This window comes from Bos taurus, chromosome 1, assembly GCF_002263795.3.
Source record: "Bos taurus isolate L1 Dominette 01449 registration number 42190680 breed Hereford chromosome 1, ARS-UCD2.0, whole genome shotgun sequence".
Classification (NCBI taxonomy): domain Eukaryota; kingdom Metazoa; phylum Chordata; class Mammalia; order Artiodactyla; family Bovidae; genus Bos; species Bos taurus.
Window position 1 is genome coordinate 44,118,072 of NC_037328.1, and position 21,900 is coordinate 44,139,971.

The 21,900-nt window shown below is 38.3% G+C and overlaps 2 protein-coding genes across 8 annotated transcripts in view; one reads left to right on the forward strand and one right to left on the reverse strand.

Annotated features, from left to right (window-relative positions):
* The window catches only part of CMSS1 (cms1 ribosomal small subunit homolog), a 395,379-nt gene that overhangs the window by 32,117 nt on the left and 341,362 nt on the right, over positions 1 to 21,900 (forward strand).
* Positions 1 to 21,900, reverse strand: part of FILIP1L (filamin A interacting protein 1 like) — a 308,326-nt gene that overhangs the window by 24,234 nt on the left and 262,192 nt on the right. For 2 of the 6 annotated variants that reach the window (XM_059887765.1, XM_059887763.1), the window contains one exon: positions 18,556 to 21,685. The exons of the other annotated variants lie outside the window; for them this stretch is intronic. The gene's annotated coding sequence lies outside the window, so the exon portion shown is untranslated. The remainder of the gene's footprint in view (positions 1 to 18,555; positions 21,686 to 21,900) is intronic. 6 annotated transcript variants of the gene reach the window in all.

The window sequence follows — 21,900 nt, forward strand, 5'->3', positions numbered from 1 at the left end:
GAAGAAGGTATGTTTTCTTAGGATACGAGGAAGGGAAGATTGTTTGGAGTATGATGAAAAGAGCATTAAAATTGAATGGTCATCAGTGGATCCTGGCATTGCCAAAACTGGCAAAAAAGAGTTTAAAGACATTTCAGTTGTTTCCACTGTGTTCAGTGTTTTCTTGAAGCAAGCATGATGCATCTTTTCAGCATGGTGCAAGTTCATTTATCTTTTTCTGTAGTTTCTGAAAATCGGCTGGTATCCCCATCTGTTTCCAAGCTCCTTTTTACATGGGTAGACACATAAAAGTGACAATTTGAATACATATGCCTCAGCGTTTCCTTACTACTTGTTTCTTAAGAACCTGCTATTTCCCTGGACTAGTCCCATGAGCACACCTTAGGTAGTCTGGTAAAGCCTTTCAGGGAAGAAGATAGGAATTTATATGCAGAAAGAGTTACAGCCCCAACCATCAACCAGTAGAATCCATGATAGGAGGGAGGCCCTGATGGATCAATCCCAGGGCCGGTTGGGTGCTTGTTACACATGGTGCTATTACACACTGCAGGGATGTGTATATATGTGAGAGAGACAGACAGACAGAAAGAGACGGAGACACCAGTTATGCTACTGAATTGGAATCAGCTTTTCTGGTATGGTGTCGGAGAAGGCAATGGCACCCCACTCCAGTACTCTTGCCTGGAAAATCCCATGGATGGAGGAGCCTGGTGGGCTGCAGTCCATGGGGTCGCTAGAGTTGGACATGACTGAGTGACTTCACTTTCACTTCTCACTTTCATGCATTGGAGAAGGACATGGCAACCCACTCCAGTGTTCTTGCCTGGAGAATCCCAGGGATGGGGGAGCCTGGTGGCTACCGTCTATGGGGTCGCACAGAGTCGAACATGACTGAAGTGACTTAGCAGTAGCAGTTTCTGGTATGGTGAATGGGTTTATCCTAAATCATTCACTGTTTCTTGCCAGAAACATTTTGAAGGATGAAGTTTGAGGTTTATAGTATTGAAGAAAGTTGTTTCTTTGGAAAGTTAGCTAGTCTTACAAGATTTCAAGCTGCAAGCCCGACCTGTTGTGTGTACACTACTACAGACTGTGTAGTGTGAACACTACTACAGTGTAGTGTGACTAATTGTCACACTGCTAATTACTACTTCAGGGATGTATATATGTATGTGTGTGTGTGTGTGTGTGTATATACACACATATTTGACTATGTGTATTTTTTTTCAAATATATATTTGAATGCTTTCAGCAAATATTTGCTGAGTATTGACTGCATGTTAGTCATTTCAGGTTCACAATCACTTATCTAAAACTTTTGAAGCCAAATGTTTCCAAAGTTCTAGAGTTTTCCAATTTTAGAAAGGCAGTAAGGAGCATCTACCACATATTATATAACAGCTCCAGTAAGGTCTGTGGCACCATCTCCTAAGCAAACCTTGGAATACTTCCACAGTGAGCTACGTGAATAGGTGCACTAAGTGCAGTGATTAAGATAATAAATAGCCTCACATCTGTTCAGATTTCACGGACAAATTAGTTCACGTAAGGAGAAGTTTTGCTGTCACAATTTAGCAATTGCGGGTCCCCTGAGGCAGCTTCCTTCCTTGGGATTTAAACCAAACAGTAATAGTTTTGTATCCTTTATCTTTCTTTGCATGTTAACGGGTTTTAGGTATTGAAGCTGACTAATTTTATATGTAACAAGGTTATCATTGACTCTGGTTTTACTAGTAACAGCAGGTAAGGAAATCTGAGAGCTTTTAATCAGGATACTCATAATCTTGAAAACAGCACAGATCTTGAGATATCTAGATATGAAATTCTTCCGTCAGAACTGTGAGGTCAAATTATTGCTCCTTCTCCCATGAATAGTTCCAATTACTATGTCCTAGTGCCTTTTCCAATCGATAGGTTTGTATAATCTATGCTAGGGGTTCTTCATTTTCGGCACTACTGACATTTTGGGCCAACTGATTCTTTATGGTAAGAGGCCCTGTAATATGTTTTAGCAGCGTCCTTGGTCTCGCCTCAGTAGACGCCTGCCCGGAGCATCTCACCAGCTTTGACAACCAAGAATATCTCCAGACACTGCCCAATGTCTTCTGGGGAGCAGAACCACCCCCCATTGAAAACCACTGTGATCTACACCTGTGTATGAGTTGTGTGTTTATAGACATGTGTATCTATCAGTCTGTCGTTACAAGTTAGGCTCTTTATGGTCCTTACTCAGCTTTCCCACTCGAATTACATATACGCCTGGTGGTGTTATCTTCCCTGCTCATAGCCTGTTCTTTACCAGTGCTTCTCACAGTTTAACGTTCAATTGAATCACCTGGGAATCTTGTTAAATGGTGAATTCCAATTGTGAAGGCAAAGAGCGGACCTCAACATTTGCATTGTAACAAGTTCCCAGGTGATGTCAGGACTAAGACTTTACTATTTATGTGTCAGATGTTGTCTAGTAATGGTATTCTGGCTGAATATTAACTTACCCAATTGTTCATTATTGATAATATCCCCAACTGTGGGTGGGTATAGCCTGTATTCCTGACCTACAGGGCCATCCATTTTTCTCACAGAGAACATCCAGCAGGACTAATGACTAATCTAAAATCTGTTGTTATTATTGGAAAAAATGACTTAAAATCTTAAAATGCATTTTTCTCACAGAGAACATCCAGCAGGACTAATGACTAATCTAAAATCTGTTGTTATTATTGGAAAAAATGACTTAAAATCTTAAAATGCATATCAGAAGTGTTTGAGTTAGTAACTAAATTTTCTCCTTTAAGAAGGCAGTAAATAACTTTAGTTTCAACCCAAAGACTAAAATATATGAGACTGTATAATGGCTACCTTTTAGGGCCAGTGACGTGCTGCCAAGCACTGAGCTATTAACTATAGCTGTTAGTTCTGATTCTCATGGTAAGCTTATAGGGTTTGAGATTACTCTCCATTTTACAGAGAAAATGAAAATGGAGAGTCAGAAAGATCAGGAAGGGGCAGAACCTGTTCTCTTTCCCCAACCACACTGCCTCTCTAACAGGAACACCAACTATTTCATGGACCTGGTCCACAAATGGTGTCTTTCTCAAGGCACATTCTGTGTATCAGAGAAACTTAGCAGCCTAAATAAAAATTCTGATTTATCATCGTGCTTACATTCTTTTTAATTCATATCTCATAGAGCACTGGTTTTCAACTATTTGTTCTTATAGCTCCTAAAATAATTTTCTATTATGTACAGTTAATTTGTTCATGTAAAGAATAATTATCTTGTTTAGTCGCTAAGTTCTGTATGACTCTTTTGCAACCCCATGGACTGTAGTCTGCCAGGCTCCTCTATCCATGGGATTTCCCAAGCTAAAATACTGGAGTGAGTTGCCATTTCCTTCTCCAGGGGACCTTCCCAACCCAAGGATCAAACCTGTGTCTCCCTGCATTGGCAGGTGGGTTCTTTACCACTGAGAGCCGCCAGGGAAGCCGAATTATAGCACTTTCTTTTAGCAAATGCTATCTTTTTTACTTACTGAAGTATAATTGAAAGATAATATTTAAAGCATGCAATGTAGTGATATACATATGAATTATGGAAGGATTCCCGCCAGTAGTTCCATCACCTCATATATTCACCTTCTGTGTGTGTGTATGTAAAAACACTTAGGTTCTACTCTCTTAGCAAATTTCAGCTATAGAATATGGTATTATTAACTGTAGTCACATGTTATACATTGTAACCTCAGGCCTTATTCATCTTATAACTGTAGTTTTACCAACTCCTTCCTATTTCCCCCCATTCCCTTAGTCCCTGGCAGCCACCATTCTACTCTCTGAGTTCAACTTGTTTTTAGATTCCACATTTAAGCAATTCCATGTGCCATCTGTCTTTCTCTGCCTGGCTTATTTCACTTAGCATAATGCCCTTTAGGTTCATCCATGTTGTCACAAATGTCAGGATTTCCTTCTTTTTTAAAGGCTGAATAATATTCCACCATATATATGTCTGTGTACACATATATAAATGTATATCTGTACTGTAGATATATGTTATATAGTGTATCATATATGTAACATGTGTCCACTAATATGTTATACATTTATACATTTATATACATTTTATAAAATGTACTTTACACATATACATTTATATATGTAAAGTATTTGCATATTTACATATGTAAAATACATTTGTATTTAAACACAAATACATGCCACATTTTCCTTGTCCACTCATTCGTTGTCAGACACTTAGGCTGTTTCCATACCTTGGCTAGAATGAATAATGCTGCAGTTATAGATATCTCTTCAAGATAGAGATTTCTTTTTGTTCAGGTATATACCAAAGGATCACATGGTAATTTTGTTTTTAATTTCTTGAGACATCTTCATACTGTTTTCTAAAGTGACTGTGCCAGTTTACATTCTCACCTACAGTGTACAGGAAATGTTCCCTTTTCTCCACATCCTCACAGATGTGAGATGGATATCAGACATCCTCACAGATGTGAGATGATATCTCATCATGGTGTTTCTGCATGTCCTTAATGATTAGTGACGTTGAGTACCTTTTCATACACCTGCTTATTTGTGTATCTTTTTTAGAAAAATGTCTATTTGGGTTCATTGCCCATTTTTTAATTGGGTTATTTGGATTTTCTGCTATTGTATGAGTTTGTATATTTTGGATATTAACCCCTTATCAGATATATGTAGTTTGCAAATATCTTCTCTTATTCCATAAGTTACCTTTTCATTATGTTCAGTTTCCTCTGCAGTGCAGAAGCTTTTCAGTCTGATGTAAATCCCATCTGCTTATTTTTGCTGTTATTACCTTTGCTTTTGGTATCAAGTTTAAAAACTCATTGCCAAGACCATTGTCAGAGAGCTTATCCCCTGTATTTTTTTCTAGGAATGTTAGTTTCGGGTTTTAGGTTCAAATCTTTAATCCATTTTGAGTTTATTTTTGTGTGTAATGTAAGATAGGAGTCCAATTTCATCCTTTTGCGTGCGCATGTCCTGTTTTTCCAGCCCCAGTTATTGAAGAGACTATCCTTTTCCCCTTGTATATTCTTGGCTCCTTTGTTGAAGATTAATTGACCATATATGGATGGGTTTATGTCTGGGCTCTCTTTTGTGCTTCACTGGTCTCTTATGTCTTTTTTTATGCTAATACCAACTGTTGTCATTATTATAGCCTTCTGGTATACTTTGAAATCAGGACATGTGATGCCTCCAGCTTTGTTCTTTCTCAAGACTGCTTTGGCTATTCAACATCTTTTTGGTTCCATATACATTTTAGGATTGATTTTTCTATTTCTGTGAAAAAATACATTGTAATTTTGATAGGAATTACATTGAATCTTCACAATTTGGGTAGTATGGACATTTTAACAATATTCTTCCAATCCATGAACATAGAACATCAGTCCATTTTTCTGTGTCTTCTTCATTTTATTTCATCAATGTCTTACAGTTTTTAATATACAGATCTTTTACCTTCTTGGTTATTAAACTTACTCCTGAGTAGTTTATTCATTTTGGTGCTATTTTAAATGGGGTTTTCTTAACTTCTCTTTTGATAATTTGTTCTAAAATAATTTTTTTAAACTAAGTACCACTTCACTGGAATCTGGAATTTTGTATTCAGGGTTTAAATAACTGCAGAAGATACATATTAACATCTGCCATATAATCTAAAAGTCATCATTGGCAAACCAGTCAGCCAAAACAGACGTTCAGGGAAAGTCTGTCTTTTTTTTTTCAACTTAAGCCAGTGCGTAAATACACATCCCTCTGGCAGCCACTTCACTTCTAAAAGAGATGAGGCCCAGATGAAATAACAGGCACTATTTGCATATTTCCATCCAGTGGTTTAGTTCTGAAGCTGCTGATGCTCTGCTTTCATGGGACTATATCAGAAGTAAGTGTTCCTAGAGTTGTCCCTACATCTGTACCACTGAGGGGTTTCCAACCCAGGAATATGCATTTGGTGAGATTCTGTTAAGTATGACTTTTTAGAAAAAGAAGCTTTTAGAGCACAAGCAGTTTTTTTTTTTTTTTTCTCCCTAGCAGATCAGTCTTGGAAAGCATGTGTGAGAACTGCAGGTTTAGACACTGATTCCCTTCATGTTCTCCATGCTTGTGCTCTGAAAAATTCTTGCATGCACGCTCAAGAGTATATGTACTCCAGTTTGAAGAATCTTGTCTTGGAGTACTCATATTCATGTTGAAGGACTGACACAAGAAGATTATAGGAACAGTCACTGAATCTTGTCCAATAAAAACAGGTTGTAGAAGCTGGTTTTACGGACACAAATTCGAGGTAGCTAAATCCAAACTGGTTTACAGCAGTGGCTTATGGCACCTCTTCTTTAGAGTTTCTATTATGGCTCAGAACTGTTATAATTTACTGCGGTTTATCACTATTATGTGCAATGCTAGCTCCTTGTTTTTTCAAAAATAATCACATCTGTCATCTTGAATGTTCTTTGGTACTAACCATAATGCTGGCTCCTTATTATAAATTATACATTCAGAGCATCTTTGCAGTTTTTATTTACATACACACATGTCAGCACACATGTATGACTGTATTTTATCTCCTCTATGTAAGACTGTTAGTAATTGCATCATATAAGACATAGGAAACAGATGGTGTGTCTAAATGCTATAATGCCAGTCATAGCCATAATGATTTATATAAAATTCTCACCACTTTTTATTTTTATTTATGTATATTACAATCAACACTACTAAAATATAAGCTTCTTAAGCACAGGACATATGTCTGATTGACTCATTTGTGTCTTCTGTGGTGTCTACTACAAAGTCCTTACATGTAGAAGGTACCAAATGAATGTTTTTTTAAATGAATGAATAAACATTTTCCTGTGGAAAACACTGTACTATTATCCTGACTAATTTTATTCATTTTTAAAAGAAGGTGCTCTGATGCTTACCATGAGCATGGTTTTAGGTATTTAAGAAAATTAGGTATTACTGGTTAAGTACAGTGGCCTCTGGAAAGAATTAAGACTGTTGAAATATCTTCTCTTCCTTCTTCAGAACAATGTACTAGAACTGTATGTGCTTGCTTGTTTGAGAAGGGAGATGGTTGCTAGCATCCACATCCTAGCCCCTCACTCTCCTCTGATAATTTCATCTCTGCAAACAAAGGAGTGGTCCTTTTTATTTTTTCCTCAGAGCTAGAGCTCTACTGGACAAATATGTTTGTTTACTACACAAACAACATTACATCAACAAACAGATGAAACTGAAAAGGAAATATTCATCTCTGATCTGACCACCCTAACACACCAATTCTGGTTCTGCTTTTCCAGATTCTTTCCTAATTTTTCAGACAACTGGCCCATATAAATAAGATTAGCATGATTATTGACCAATAAAACCAGTTTCACAAGCCGTTCGTGGCACTGTGTTGTTTCTGGTAGCTGCAGAAATCAACCTATAAGTAGTGAACAACTTCAGAGTCAGCTTAGCTTCTCATTTGTCATCTTTTAGGAGACAAATATACTGTGTAGATCTTAAATTTAGTTTTTGATGTTATGAATGTAACAACACTTTTGTTCATTAATTTGCAAACAACAAAGGAATATAATACTGGGCTATACTGAGATGAAGAGGGGAGGATCCGGTTCTCCAGAGTTTGTAGGCTCTTGGGAAGGATGAGCAGATAATTTCAGTGCAACTCAGTAAAGTCTCCATAGCAGCAGTTCTTAAAACTTCTTGGTCTCATGACTCCTTTACACTCTTAAAAATAATTGAGGACTCTGAAGAGCTTTTGATTGTGTGGGTTATGTCTACCAATATTTACAGTATTAGAAATTCAGACCAAGATATTTTAAAATATTTATATATTTATTCATTAAAATAGTAAACATAAATAACATTTTTTTTTATGAAAAATCACTTTTTGTAATGCCAAAACCTGGTGGAAAGGGCTGTGTTGTCTGTATTTCTACAAACTCTTAATACCTGGCTTAATTGAAGGCAGCTGGATTCTCAGAGCTGTTTCATACATCCCATCAGCTGTCAGAGCAATGACATCACCACACGTCACATCTCTGAAAAACTTGTGAGGCTTTGAGTGAAAAAGCTAGTGTTACTGTAAAAACAGCTCTAACCTCATAGACCTCTTGAAAGGGGCCAGCCTTTGAGAATCACTCTTCACCTTAAGGATAGGTGGTTGAAGCATAAATGGCAAGTGTGTCTTTCTCTGGAAAAGCCTTTGGTTTAGGCTGTCACTTCTGCAGGCTATTACTGAGTGAGCCCTTCACTTCATAACACACTAACGAAGTCCCCAGATTCACTGGCCTAGTCACTGCTTCAGTGTTTATGTCATTAATTGAACTAATTGCTCCCTGTAACAGCTAGGTGGAGAATTCCCTTCCTCCAGAAAATACCTCTTTTCTAGTTCTTAGAAAAATCCTAAACGACAAAGCTGTCTCCATAAGACATCATGTTTTGTTTGAAACGACAATTTGAAATAAGGGCATGGAAACCACTGAATGACCTGGTTCTTAAATGGGTTCATCCTCAGTGCTGTGCAGGTCCGCTGACAGTTAATTCATTTCAGACTTCTATTATACCACTATAGTGAGCGACTACTATGTGCAAACTACTGTGCCTGTTATTTGTCAGTTTACCTTCTTCCTGTTAAAACCTGCCTGTATATTTGCAGACATCACTCTAGTCAGAATTTAAAATAGTTGCCCATCAACAACCAAATAGTGTGATGATACCAAATCTTGTTTGGTCTTTTCTGAAGATATACGAAATAGTACATCTCTCATCCTAGACCTAACTGTGTAACCTCACCTTGATGGCTCTCAATTTCTATATTTGCTTTCATTCTTTCTATGCTAGTTTAATACATTACGTTTTCTTCTTGATTTAACATGTTAACTAATAATCAAGAAACTACATACTCTGCTTTATTCACTTTTATGTCTGCTCTCATGGCTAGACTTTGATAGTCTGATTATGATGATAACCCCCTATATCTCTTAGCAATTTTTATCTAATATTTTAATTGTTGCATTGTATTGATAGCAGCTGGGTTTATGGTTAAATAACCACAGAATTCTAAGCAGTTTAGAGTAATTACATGGAATTTGTTAGAAAGCTTCCTTAGGTTGAGATAGGTTCTTGGTAATCAACCAGTAATTTATGTTTCCTTGCTCTACTCTCTGCTTTTTCAATGGGACTTTTCACTGTTTAGTCTAATTTTTAGGAGCACTCATAAAAATAGCTATGACTAGTCTTTTTTATTCTATGTATGCTGCTTCCTTTTATTTCTCTCAGAAGTCAAAGGTTTTAAAAAAAATTACAGCTCCAGCATACCATAGTCATAATGTAATGCTTGATTCATTTGACTTGGTCAGCAAGATATAGAAGAACAGTAACACGTTTTTTGGCGTCTGCTAGCCATGTATGAGTATAAATCTGTGTCTGCTTTATGTCCTTATTACTGAAGATACTGTCATCATCATTGAGATCACTTAGAGACACCATAAATGGGTCCAGATCCAGGAAACTGGGTTGCTATTTTCCTTCACTGTGAAACAAGAATTGGGGCAAGAAGTGATACAGAAGGCTTTAGTTGGTGTCAGAGAAACATAAAGTAAAAATGGGGCATGGTGAGTCAGGACTCTTCAGCATCTGTACAGTCTTGTTTGGCTCCCCAAGGGTCATAGGAAGTGAATTAATAAGACACAAATAGTCGAATGACCTACTAATTATCAGGAGGTTAAGGAGCTTTTAGCAGAGAAAGAAGGTCTTAAGAGGAGCTTATAAAATCCTCAGATTGAGCAAAAGGACCAGCATTGGGAGAAAATCTTTAAAGAAATGGAAACAAAGAATCTCCTAGAAAGAAAAACTACTGAAAGGCAAAGTTTCAGAAGCAGAAAAAGGTCAGTCTGAGAGCTCACCAGCACAAAACTTGAGGAGAATATTTTCATCTTGAGACCCTGGAATCTAGTCTAGGAGACACTGCACCCTCCAATCAAAGGGCCGGGTGGAAACTTAAAAAGGTTCTCAGTCTAGGGCCAGGGGAGGAAATGGAAACTAACAAGGGAGTTACAATAAGGATAGCGTGTGCAAATGTGTACCAGGATAATTACTTAGAGCCTGAATTATATGTTGTTACTTCAGTGCTGTATTGTCAGTTAAGTTACTTTCCAGAAAGAACTATGGGATAATGGATGTTCATTGAATACCAGTAAGCTTATGCTTCCTTGACACCCATTTTAATTTTTCATATTGAAAAGTATCTTCTCAGATGAATTTTTCTTTTTGCCATTTGCTGAATAGGATTTTTTTTCCTTTGCTTTGAATATATTATAGCCATCAAGAAGAAACTTTAAAAAACAATTACTTTGAGTATGCAGTAAAGAGCCTATTCATGTTCTCCCGCCCCACCACTCTGAATGTGGTTCTTAATTATTTGAAAGCAGTTCCTCAGATCAACATTTTAACATTTTTTTCTTCTCCAGACTTTCCATTTTGATTGCTACACTAAAACACAAACTTAGGGAGGAAAAAGCAAACTAGCCTGTCTTTTAACAGATTGAAACTTCAGGTCCTAGGCCAACTGAAAGTTTCATCTCCCTGATCCATCAAGGCCTGCCTGGGGCTCCCACAGCCATGGTGCCTTCCCTGGCTGCCTTTTTCTTTTCTAGGGGAAACATGTAAAAAAGTCACCCAGCATGTGATGCCTTGGACTGTCACAGATACAACTATGCATCTATATTCCCAAGAACACCTTGCCTGGTAGATAGCATGCAGAGCCATCTTTAAGTTTAAGTTGATGATAATGATGATATTGGCTTGTCCCCACATTCCTAACACTTTGACTGTTTATCATTCTTTCATTTCTTCCTCCCCTCTCTGTGGGTGACTGGGTACCCTCTGTGATCTCTGTTCTTCTGTATCTTATTTACTGGCTCCACGGTGGTAGTAGCTTGCTTTCGGATAGGAATGATGTCCTCTCTGCTGCCTATTCCCTACTGCCCCAGCAGCAGATGGCAGCAAGCAGTGCAGGTGGCTAAGGGCAAGGGGCAGGCAGGATGACTGACAGAGAGCCAGTACACCCCCCAGGACTGATGCACCAACGAGAGAGAGGCAGTGGAATCCTGTGGGAGGCACGGTAGTGCTGGGGGGAGAAATTGAGATTTTGGAGTTCAATTTTCAAAGCTGAGTCTCGGTTTCTCCACTTCTACCCAGTGTCGTGGAGCAAGCATTTTAACCTCTACAGGTCTCATTTTCTTCATCTGTGGGATAGAGATAATATTGGAACCTCGCTCATAACAGTGCTGTTCTAAGGATTAACTAAAACAATCTATACGAAAGCACCTAGCATACTGCCTGGCACAATATATATCAGTTATTGCTAGAGTAGGAAGCTGAACTGATGATGATGACAGCAGAGAAGAACATCTGGGAGCAGGGGGAAGTTGCCTCTGGTAACTACCATTTTAGGGCACAGTTGATTTTTTTGGAAAACTTAGGAATGTCAGACAACAAAGAGATCTAACATTCATAACTCTTCACTGTTTGCTGCTGAAATATATTTAGGATCAGTATTTTCCGTTTCTCTTTTGTTCACAGGTCTACACCACAAGCTCTTCTCCCTTCCTGAACAGTATGATATTTTGAATGTGCGTTATCCAGTGACATGCCAGCATACCACAATGGATACTAATAGCTGATTGTCCCAAAGCCTCTTTGATATTCTGTTCATGTTTCTCCTGTTCATCGTTTCTTGAGTGTAAATGTGCAGTGCACTTTCTCCGCTGAGATAATATGCTCCAAGACTTGTCTACTTGGGGACTCGTATGGGCTACTGTTGGGTTTAGTTTTCATAGTGGAAAAGTGAAGAAGACTATTGATGATATTTTAAATTCTTTTTGAGCATTTCATAAAAAAAAAAAAAAAAGTACAAACAGGTTGAAGGATACCCAGATTATCTGAGAAAGAGGTCATTTGAGGTTTTCATACTGTTGTATACTTCGCTTTGTAATTAAAAAGTTTTCTTTGCTCAGTCTTAACTCTTCACAAGTCTGAATTTCAGTCTTGGATTTTAGATTAGCATTCCTAAATATATAAAATACATTTCAAAATATGTATATTAAAAGGTATAGGATCCCACCTCATCCTTCATCTGCCAGTTTTTCTTCCCCAACTTATAACCATTGATACTAGCTTCTTACATGTACTTCTATAGTGTCTTTATGAGTAAACAAGAAAATACAAGTAAAGATTCTTATCTACCCTTTTTTATACAAAAAATAGCTTATTCTTTATCCTTCACCTTGATTTTTGCAGTTAAACATTTTTTGGAGATCTATTAGATCAGTGTTCTTCAGCAGGGGCAGGATATGGAAATAAAAATCAACATGGCTACTAAATCTTTACAACTTCATGCTTAAAAAATTAAAATTTGTAGGATTTTTGAGATGAAGTAAGATAGAGGAAGAGGAGTCATATACTTTTGCAGTTTTGAATTTTTAACATTAAGATAAATTATAATAGTAATATTCTTTGATTATCATTTTATAACAACAGCTTAACTGATTTATATCTGTTTTTATAATGTCTGTGTGTAGCATCTACATTTTCTTAGTTAGGAAACTGAAGCCCAGAAAGATTAAATAACATGCAAGGCCATTGTTACAGTAGCCCTGGTGGTACTGGAACACAGACTCCAATTCCCAGTCGCTATCCAGGGTGTGATTTAGTTTATAGCAAAAAAGAAACAAGCATATTGAGGGTCTAGTCTGTGCCTCTTGATCTTACTTGATCCTTAAAACAACTTTACGAGGTATTATTCCTGTTTTACAGATGAGGGTAAGGACCAAACAACTAAAATATAGAGAGGTTAAATAATTGCCAAATAGCACAAATAACCAAGCCAGAATAAAGAGTCACTGTCTGCAAAGTATGTGCTCTTTCAACTAAACAGTCTACATGCTAGAAAGCCCAGACAGAGTACTGACCTCACATGAGTTTCCTTTCTCTCTCATCTCATGCTTTTCGTGTTCATTTGTCCATTCCTGCACTGTGTCCCTATCCCACTGACTCCCTGACCCCTCCTACCTTTGCTCAGTCTACTCCAGTCATACCAGTTTCCATGTTGTTCCCTGAACACAGCAGGCCTGTGGCTTTTGTACTGTCTGCATTCCCAGGGAAGGCCTCTTCCCCAGTTCTTGTAGTGCCACCTGCATACTTATTGTATTTTACTTATTTGATCACTGGCTGTCTCTCCTACTAGAATGTAAGCTTCATGTGAGCAGGGAGGTAAGGGGGGTGTGTGTGTGTGTGTGTTCAATGACAGCTCAAGTACTGGTCTGTTTTCATCAGTGCTGTATTTTCTAGCTCAAGAACAGTACCTAGTATGTAATTGGTACTCACTAAGTATTTGTTACATTTGAACAAATACCTGTTCTACTTTTGAACTACAGTGTTTTGTGACTGTAAGCAATAGACACGTAGTGCTGTCACCCTCTGTATCTGCGGATGTAGAAGCCACAGGTAAGGAGGGCTGACCATACTACACCATTTTATATGAGAGACTTGAGCATCTGCTGGTTTTGGTATCTGTGGGAGTCCTGAAACCACTCCCACTGGATACTGAGGGATGACGGTGTATAGTTCCTTTCCTCTACGATCATTGATTAAGCAGTTAATCATTTATTGAGCAATTACTACATGCCATGTACCATGCTAGTTCTGGAAATAGTCATAAGAAGGAACTATTCTTATTCTCATGTTACAGAAAAGCAGTTTGTCGCCACCATGACATACATGCACACCTATCTCATGTGTCCCATCCTCTTCAGTGAATATGTGTGTTGTGATATTCTGCCCAGGAAAGGCACAGAGAATCACTGCCACTTGCAATCTACCGTTTTGTCACTGTTACTCTCTATAAGCTCTCTATTAGGCTACTCTGAGCTTGATCATGAGACATTAGCAAATATTCCCTTAATCACTGTAATAATAAAACATGTTTAGTCATCTGGCATAAATTCATGATTATTTTTGGATGGTTTAAAAAATTGTGACTTTGCCAGTAATAACATCTCATGTTCCCTAGAGGAGGTGGGTTTGTCATAAATACCATTTCCGTAGAACATTTCAAGGAACTTAAAGTTCTCGGAAAATATTTTTAACAGGCAGTCTTTTCTCAAACAGACTTCAAGGGCATAATGCTGTATACCCTTAAATGTGTGTTGTATGTATTTTAACTTATTAGTAATATTTATATATATTTATCCTATTGCAAAATCCATTTATATTCAGATGTCCCTTTAGTGGATTGAGGAAAACGGAAATAAATTCTTTAGAAAAGCATTCTGATGTAGCTGCAGTTAATCTCTTTCATCCCTTTTTTCTCTTCCCAGATCACAGGTTATTTTCATTCATATATTGCAAATTGGTATTTTGGAGGATTAGTATAATTCCTTTCTCTTAAAGCTTATTCCTTGGTAGGTTGTTTTTCTTTCTTTTATTCTCTTTTTTAAAAAGTCACAAAGAATAATCCTTTTCTGAATCTTACTCTGAGCCAAAAACAAAAATTTTTAAGCCCCTAGTTCCTGTAAATTTTTTTTAAAGGTTTTCCTCTTTTATTTGGCTTTCATACTTAATTCGCTGGCATTCATATTTAACATAAAAGCCCAAAGCATGGAGCAGTCATGTGCCAGAGTGGATGAGTTCATTGGTTTTCACCTCCCTGCAGTCTGGCTGCCTGTACAGAGGCAGCGGCTAACATGGTATGCTTGGGAAACCAAACGTTTCCTAACTTGTTAGTGGGAAATTTAGACTTCAGAAATTTAGAAACCACAACAACAGACGCTTATGTTTTATTGTGACTACTGAAGTCACAAGCTTGCCATGAGAAACAAGCTAGATAGGAACCCCAAGAATGTAAAATGTGAGACATTTTGATCCCGAGAGAACTTCCTTCTTTCCCCCTTTCCCTTTTAGCTCTACTAGTAAATAAGGAGGGCAAAGGAAGTAGGAACATTTAATACCATTAAATAGTATGTGCAGGTCAAAGCAGTTGGAAGATGAAGCCTGATGCTTGGCCTGACTGCCTGCTGAACAACTGAATCATGAACCACAGTGAATATCCTCCATCTACTCTTACTCACTTTTCCTATTAGAAGGTGATTGGTTTCTGACTCCTACATGATGTTTTGATGAATCTGGGTCACCTGTAAATTTTAATTACAGATAGGTGGGAAAGTTTTATTCTAAAATCTGTTGGAATATAAATGACCATTTTTCCTGTGGACTGTGCATGTCCTCTTGCATACATTTTAAAAATTAAAATTATTTTGGTCATCTAACCTTGTTTAATTTTCCATAACAATTCAGAGCATTGGGTTGTATTTCCCTTTTCTGCCACTTCTGAGCATTGAGAAAGCATGAACTCAGGGTTTGATCCTATTTTCTCTCTTAGAAGTTGGGTTTCTCTTCTTAGAAGTTGGGTTCTTTTAAGATGAATGTATTCTGGAGAATATTTAGCTTTTGCAGTAAGGGGCAATTCCATCAAGATGTTACAGTGGTTTGCAAATAGGACTGCTAGAGGTGAGAGCAGTGACTTACTACTTTACTTCCCTTGGCCCTAGGCCTGTTTGCAGTGGATTTTGTCCTTGAGCAAAAGTGTCCCCATTTAGCTATATTAATCTGCATGAGAAATTGTAGCAGAATTGAAGAAAAGGCTATATAGTATACCTGTGCATATGCATATGAAGACCAATCTGTTTTGCCCTGATCATATCTTACTTTTGAATTTTATTTCATTTTAAGATTTGAATTTTGAGAAAGGGCAAACTATCTCATGCTTGCCGTAGTTGAAAACAGTGTCATTGTTTTTTTCAATTCATTGAAAAAAAGCACTAACTTCACTCTCCCTCACTTTTAAAGTTCACAGCTAAAAACAAAGAAAAAAAGCGAAACCCCAATTCTTAAACAACAGACAAGCCACTTTTGGAGGAGCCCTGTATTCAATGGACAGGGATATTTGACCAAAATCTGCCATCCACTGAACTCTGTGACCTTTGTCCATCTGCATGCTACCTCAGCTGCAACATGGGGAAAGCAATACACCTTCGTCTCGATGGTTTACAAAGCCTCTAATGATCCTCAGATCCCAGTTGCACAGGATAAAAACCACTACCAACCTTAAAGGGCTTTCCTAATAGCTCAGTTGGTAAAGAATTCACCTGGCCTGGATAATTCCATGGAGTTGCAAAGAATCCAACTAGACTGAGCGACTTTGACTTTCACTTTTACCAACCTTTAAAGTCCTTTCCCTCCCTTCTTTCCTATATACCACTGTACACAAATTCACATGTCAAAAATGTATATTCCATTCTATCAGAAGAGATTTTGTGACTCATCTGATCTGTGGTTCATAACTATAAGGGAACCTTTATTGGAATTTCATGGGATTCACATTTATTTTGGGTTCTTTATATGTCAGGCATTTATTGTAGTTCAAGGTTATAAGCGTGCTGTAACAGTACAGAAATAAATCATTTTGGTGTCTGACACCTAAAATGTTAAGCTAAATTGAAAGTATAATTAAACTGAAAATTGAACACCTAAGAAGTATTTAGTAGTTTCTGAAAGGGAATCTTTATAGGACATAATATATGCTACTTAAGCTCATGCTGTCTAACATCTGTCTCACCTATTTGTTTTATATATGTGCCTCTCCAGCCTGGTAGGACTTTCAAGGTAAAACAGGAAGATTCCAGATTAGCTTTTAAGCCTTTTGCTCTCTCTCCTTGATCCTTTATTCAGTGACTTGGTTTTTATTTCAGGTGACTACAACTTCTTTAGGAAAGCTTAAGTGGGTTTCTCATACTAGGGATTCCTTTCCAGCAGAGAACTTAGGGATAAAAGATAACCTCACTTTTCAGAGTCGCTGAAGTTAATTAAGCACTAGAGACATGGATTTTCTCCAATAAGCTTGATCCTTTACTTCATCCATGGCTGGATTATGAAAACATGAGTTCTTTGGGACTGCATCCTACAAAGCACCTCCTCTTTGGCCCTACGGCAACCCCTTGTGCCTCAGCCTGGTGGACCTCAATAGCATCAGATGCTGATGGAACATCATTCTTATGAGCAGACTGGCATAATATCTAGAATAGTAAAAGATACCATTTACTGAGTGTCTCCTATGGGTCTGGCATTGGGCCAACTGCTTTATCATCACTTTTAATCTTCATTTTAAGGATTGAAACCACTATGGGAGTCCAGGTTGTTCTAAAGGCCAAACAATGGAATTAAAAATCAGACTTCACGTGTTCTGATGCTGGGTCAAGCCTTCTTTCTCTTTTTACCTCAGATTCCCTTTTCAGAGTAGACTGCCAAGGAATAAATCTGTCATCATTTTTTAGAATGCTACATTTACATTTCATTTTATATCTTTTCCATGAATGTTCCCTAACTTGTCTGACCCTGGCTGAGTTCCCACAGCTCTTAACAGTTTTGTGACACAAATACTCTGTATCATTTTATACCACTTTCTAGTTTGTTATGTTGTATTAGTTTTGCTCTTGAACTAACTATAAGCTCCTTAAAGATTTGATACCTCTGTGTTCTCCACATGGGTCTGAACTTGGTACATACTGGATGACCAAAGGATTTGAGAGGTAAGAAGACCCATTTCTAAGGGGAGCATGACTCCCTCTTAGACTGAATGCCACCTAAAGTTTTCAGAATTTACTCTAATTATTAGAGCAAAAGAAGGAGAAGCAGAATTTTGTTCCTCTTTTTCCTGTCACTTTTGAGGAGGGAGAATCATTCAGTGACATGAAGTCACTTCAACACAAAGTTTAATCAAGTTCAGATGTGGGAAAACTAGCCAGAGAATGTTAACTTTGCCTGTGTTTCTTTGCATCTTTGCTCAGCCCAGTGAATTTTATGGGACTGTTAGAAGATTCCTGTATAGCATAATTTTAGGGGGCACGAGTAGAACCATAATCACTTAACAAAGTTGTTCTCATCTTTATCTAAAAGATCTTGGTCTGCCCCATGTAGGCAGTTGTATGAAAGCCGGAAGGCTAATATGGAACCTCAAACATAATGTATTTCTTTTAACAAAATGAGTGTTTAACTACCTTGATGATAAATAAATTGATATTATTGTTAAAGAATAATTAATCTCATTAGCAGCAAAGGATTACTTTTCATAAAACTCCACAGAATGATTCGCGTCCTCTGCCATTCCCAATTAACTGACCAGTCCCTACCAAGCCTGAGGGACTTACACAGCATCTCACTGCAGGCCCTTTGTCTTCAGCAAGAAGGAGCTTTCTTATGCTCTCCCCAAGTGCTTAGACCAAGCAGCTTCTTCCTTTTTCTTCAAATGTAACAGCAGTGGTCACTTAAGTCTTGTCAGCCCAAATGTGATGAATATTTTACATTCCTCTTATGATTTCTGCTCAGAGATTTGTTTTTGTTTTGATTCACTTAAAAAAGAATTTTAAAAAGAGAGAGAAAAACTTGGTTCACCTTTAAACTTTTGTTCTGAGACTGGTGGGCCATGAGATATGCTAAATCTGGAAGGTTCACTCTTGTCAGAATCGCTCATCTCGAAGGTCTGACCTCATCCTTGAGGCTGCTCTTGGTAGGATGATTTGGAGCTCTCACAGGCTCAGGGCTATAGTTCTGTGAATCTTGCTTCTGGCTTCAGATTGGACTTTTCCCCTCACATTCTTCCCATTTTCTTTAGCTGATGTGTCTCTGTAATGAACGATCAGTAGGCTGTATTTTTATATCTTTGGCTCTACTTGATCAGAATTCCCTCAGGGGTGACTACACACTATTCTGTCCTTACCTAGTATTGAGAGATGCTTATAGTGGATGACATCATGTCTTTTTTAAGTTAATGGAAGCCAAGGCTACAGGAGGCTTACACAGAGCATGGATGGCAGAGCCAAGAAGAGCAGAATTTACGAACCGTCATTCCTACTCTGTAGTCTTAGTGTTGTGATAACACTGTTTGTCTATCAATTTAGTGTCACTAGTAAATAAGCTTGGAGATTGGCTACATTTGTGTTGTATTCTTTTAAAAAATAGTCCCAAATGGTTTATCTTTACTTAATTTTTATGTACAGCTGACCTACATTATCTATATTGCTTTATCAATTCATTAAAAAAGAGCCTAAACAGGACAATGACCAATGATTGAAACCATTGTGTAAGAGCTACTGATGATCTTAGCCCTTGCCATCAATGGTAGGTGTAGCTGTGTTAGCGACATGGTGTGGTGTGTGGAGAATTTAGTTGCTAGGCTTGTCCTCCCTTGTACTGAGCACAGTGCCTACTAGACACTCAGTAAATGTTTGGTACTGATGAGGAGTCACAAGCCCTAGGCTGGCTTCACAGGTTGACACTGGCATTACGTAACTTTGAAACTACAGAAAAATCATTCCTTTTCTGTAAAACCTGGCAGATGCACTGGATTACCCACAGAAACTTTGGAATCAAAGTATATTGAAAACGGGAATCTGCTCATTTCTAGTCACAGCAAGGACAAACTGTTTGGTCCCCGTGAATGCAGTAGGGGGCAGGCATTCAGCTGAGGCAGAGAGATTAGTGGGAAACAGAGGAATACCCTTTATTAGAGACAAAAGCACTACACGCTGCTCTTTCATGTTTTGCTTCCCGTCCACTCCTTGCCCAGAGGCAATTCACCTGGTACTCTTTCACCATTTTCATTCTCATTATTTTGGGGAGGATGTTAAAGTGAAGTAGGTGGAGGTGGGTTGACAGAGAAGCATCTGACTTGAAGTCTGCCTACACAACATATAATGTACGGTAAAAGCAGATTGCTTTGACTTCACTGCCTTGATTTAATCTGAGCCTAATTTGTTTTCTGGTTTTTGTGTTTGTAAGTCAGTTCTATGTGGTTTAATGAAACAGTGGCAGAGATCTGTTTAGGGTCCTGCACAAAGTCTGAAGGGGCCCTTCCTAGCCCACTGTTTCCAGAAATATTCTTTTCTTCCCAAATAAGAAGCTTCTAGGTTGTAATCTGTTCATATGTTCATTCAATACCCTTCTTGGTCTTGTGACATACCTACTAACTTAACTAGGTCTTTCTTTTTTCCAGGTGCTAGGGATAAAGTGGTAGCAAAACTCACCCTCAAGGAGTTTATAGTCCAGGAGATAGATGATAAACAAATTAGCAGTTAATGTGCAATTTAATGTCATAAGAAATGCATGATATGAAGTAAAGTAAAAGAAGTATCACTGGAGCTTAAAGCCCACAGTGACTTCCTCTGAAAGTTCTGGGAGGGTTGTTTCAAAGGCATCGAGTCACTTTGGGTTTTTAAAGGGAACCTGCTAGCTGGGGAGGTACAGGGAATGCAGACTGCTTAGTTGGAAGGTGCTGAGAAGAGGTCACTTGTCATGTTAGTGGTTCAGGCCTAAGGGACTTTAACTGTAAAGCATACACACTCTTTGCAGGGCACCTCTCAGCATTTGGGCAGAGAGCGAGCTTTGCCACCCAAAGGACCTTTAAGTACATTTATTATTTGTTTTCTTTGTTCTCCTTTATCACCTCCCTTCCATTGTTGTAGCCTGGTTAAACTGTAATGATTTTCACCTCCTTCCTTTCTCTTTGTCTTCTTACTACTTGTACTTATTAACAAGGACTTTGAACCTTTCTACTTTTTTTTTTTTTTTTAATGGATTTTATATCCAAATTAACACATACCAAGGCTTCTTCTGGGGCTTCTGTTCTCATCTTTTCCTGCCATTCATTTAAGGGGAAACCAAAGGCTGCAGTCTAAAAATGCAGGCGGCCCTGGCTCTGCCTCTGAGCAGCTCTGTGTCTCTGAGGCAAGTCACACAGTGGACATGAATTTCTTCTGCAAGGTGAGGCATTTGGATCACATGGCTTCCAAGGTCTCTTCCAGCTATCAGGTTCTATGGACATTCCCTGCTAGGGTGTGTGTGGGTGGGTGTATATGTGCACGTGCACACGTGTGTGTGGGAGTATATGTGCGTGTGCGTGTGTGTGTGTGTGTATGCACTCTCTGGGGCCTGGGACATCCCACAGTCCATAAGAATTTATCAAGGCACTTCTCAAACTCACATCTGTGGGATTCAGTGTTTGCTATTCTGACATAATATACACTCTCTTTTACTGACAGTAACTGTCCTTTAGCCTAGAATCAGTAGTTGCCATAAACAGAAACAAGGAATTTGCACTTCTACCTGTCCCAGTGGTAGATACAGTTACCTACCTACTCCTCTGCATACCTTCTTACCCCTTCCCCCACACAGAGACATATCATTTCCTAAGCTAGTCATTAAAAAAAAATAATAATTGTATCTTAAGAGTTAACCTTATTTTGAAACCAGTAGGGCAGAGGAATGTGAGGATGGTTAGACTGGAGAAAGAATGCTGCTAATGTGTTATTCTCTGTTCTTGGGCTCAGAATGAAAACTGCTGTTATCCTATCTAACCTGCTAAATTAGAATCTCCTGGAGCAAGCATGAAAAGGAAGTCCTCCCATATCTGAAAAAGAACCAAGTGACTTTCCTTGGAGAGCCTTCCCACTTTTACTTGCCTTGCAGCTTTCCCAGACGGAGGTAATGTTAGTGCAGAAGAAGGCCGGGGGAGAGAATCTCAACTCTGTTTTTTAAAAAAAGGAAATATAGGAGAACTTACAACAGTGTTGGTGATGATCTGCTAAGGAATTAGTGCACCTAAGCCTCCAAGCAGAAGCTAACTGACCAAAGGATTTTCTACAAGTCTTTGCAGCACACATGACAGAAACATTAAGTGATTGAGTTGGTGGCCCGTATAGACTGTAGTGATGGCAGAGGCAGCCATAAAAATATTTCTCC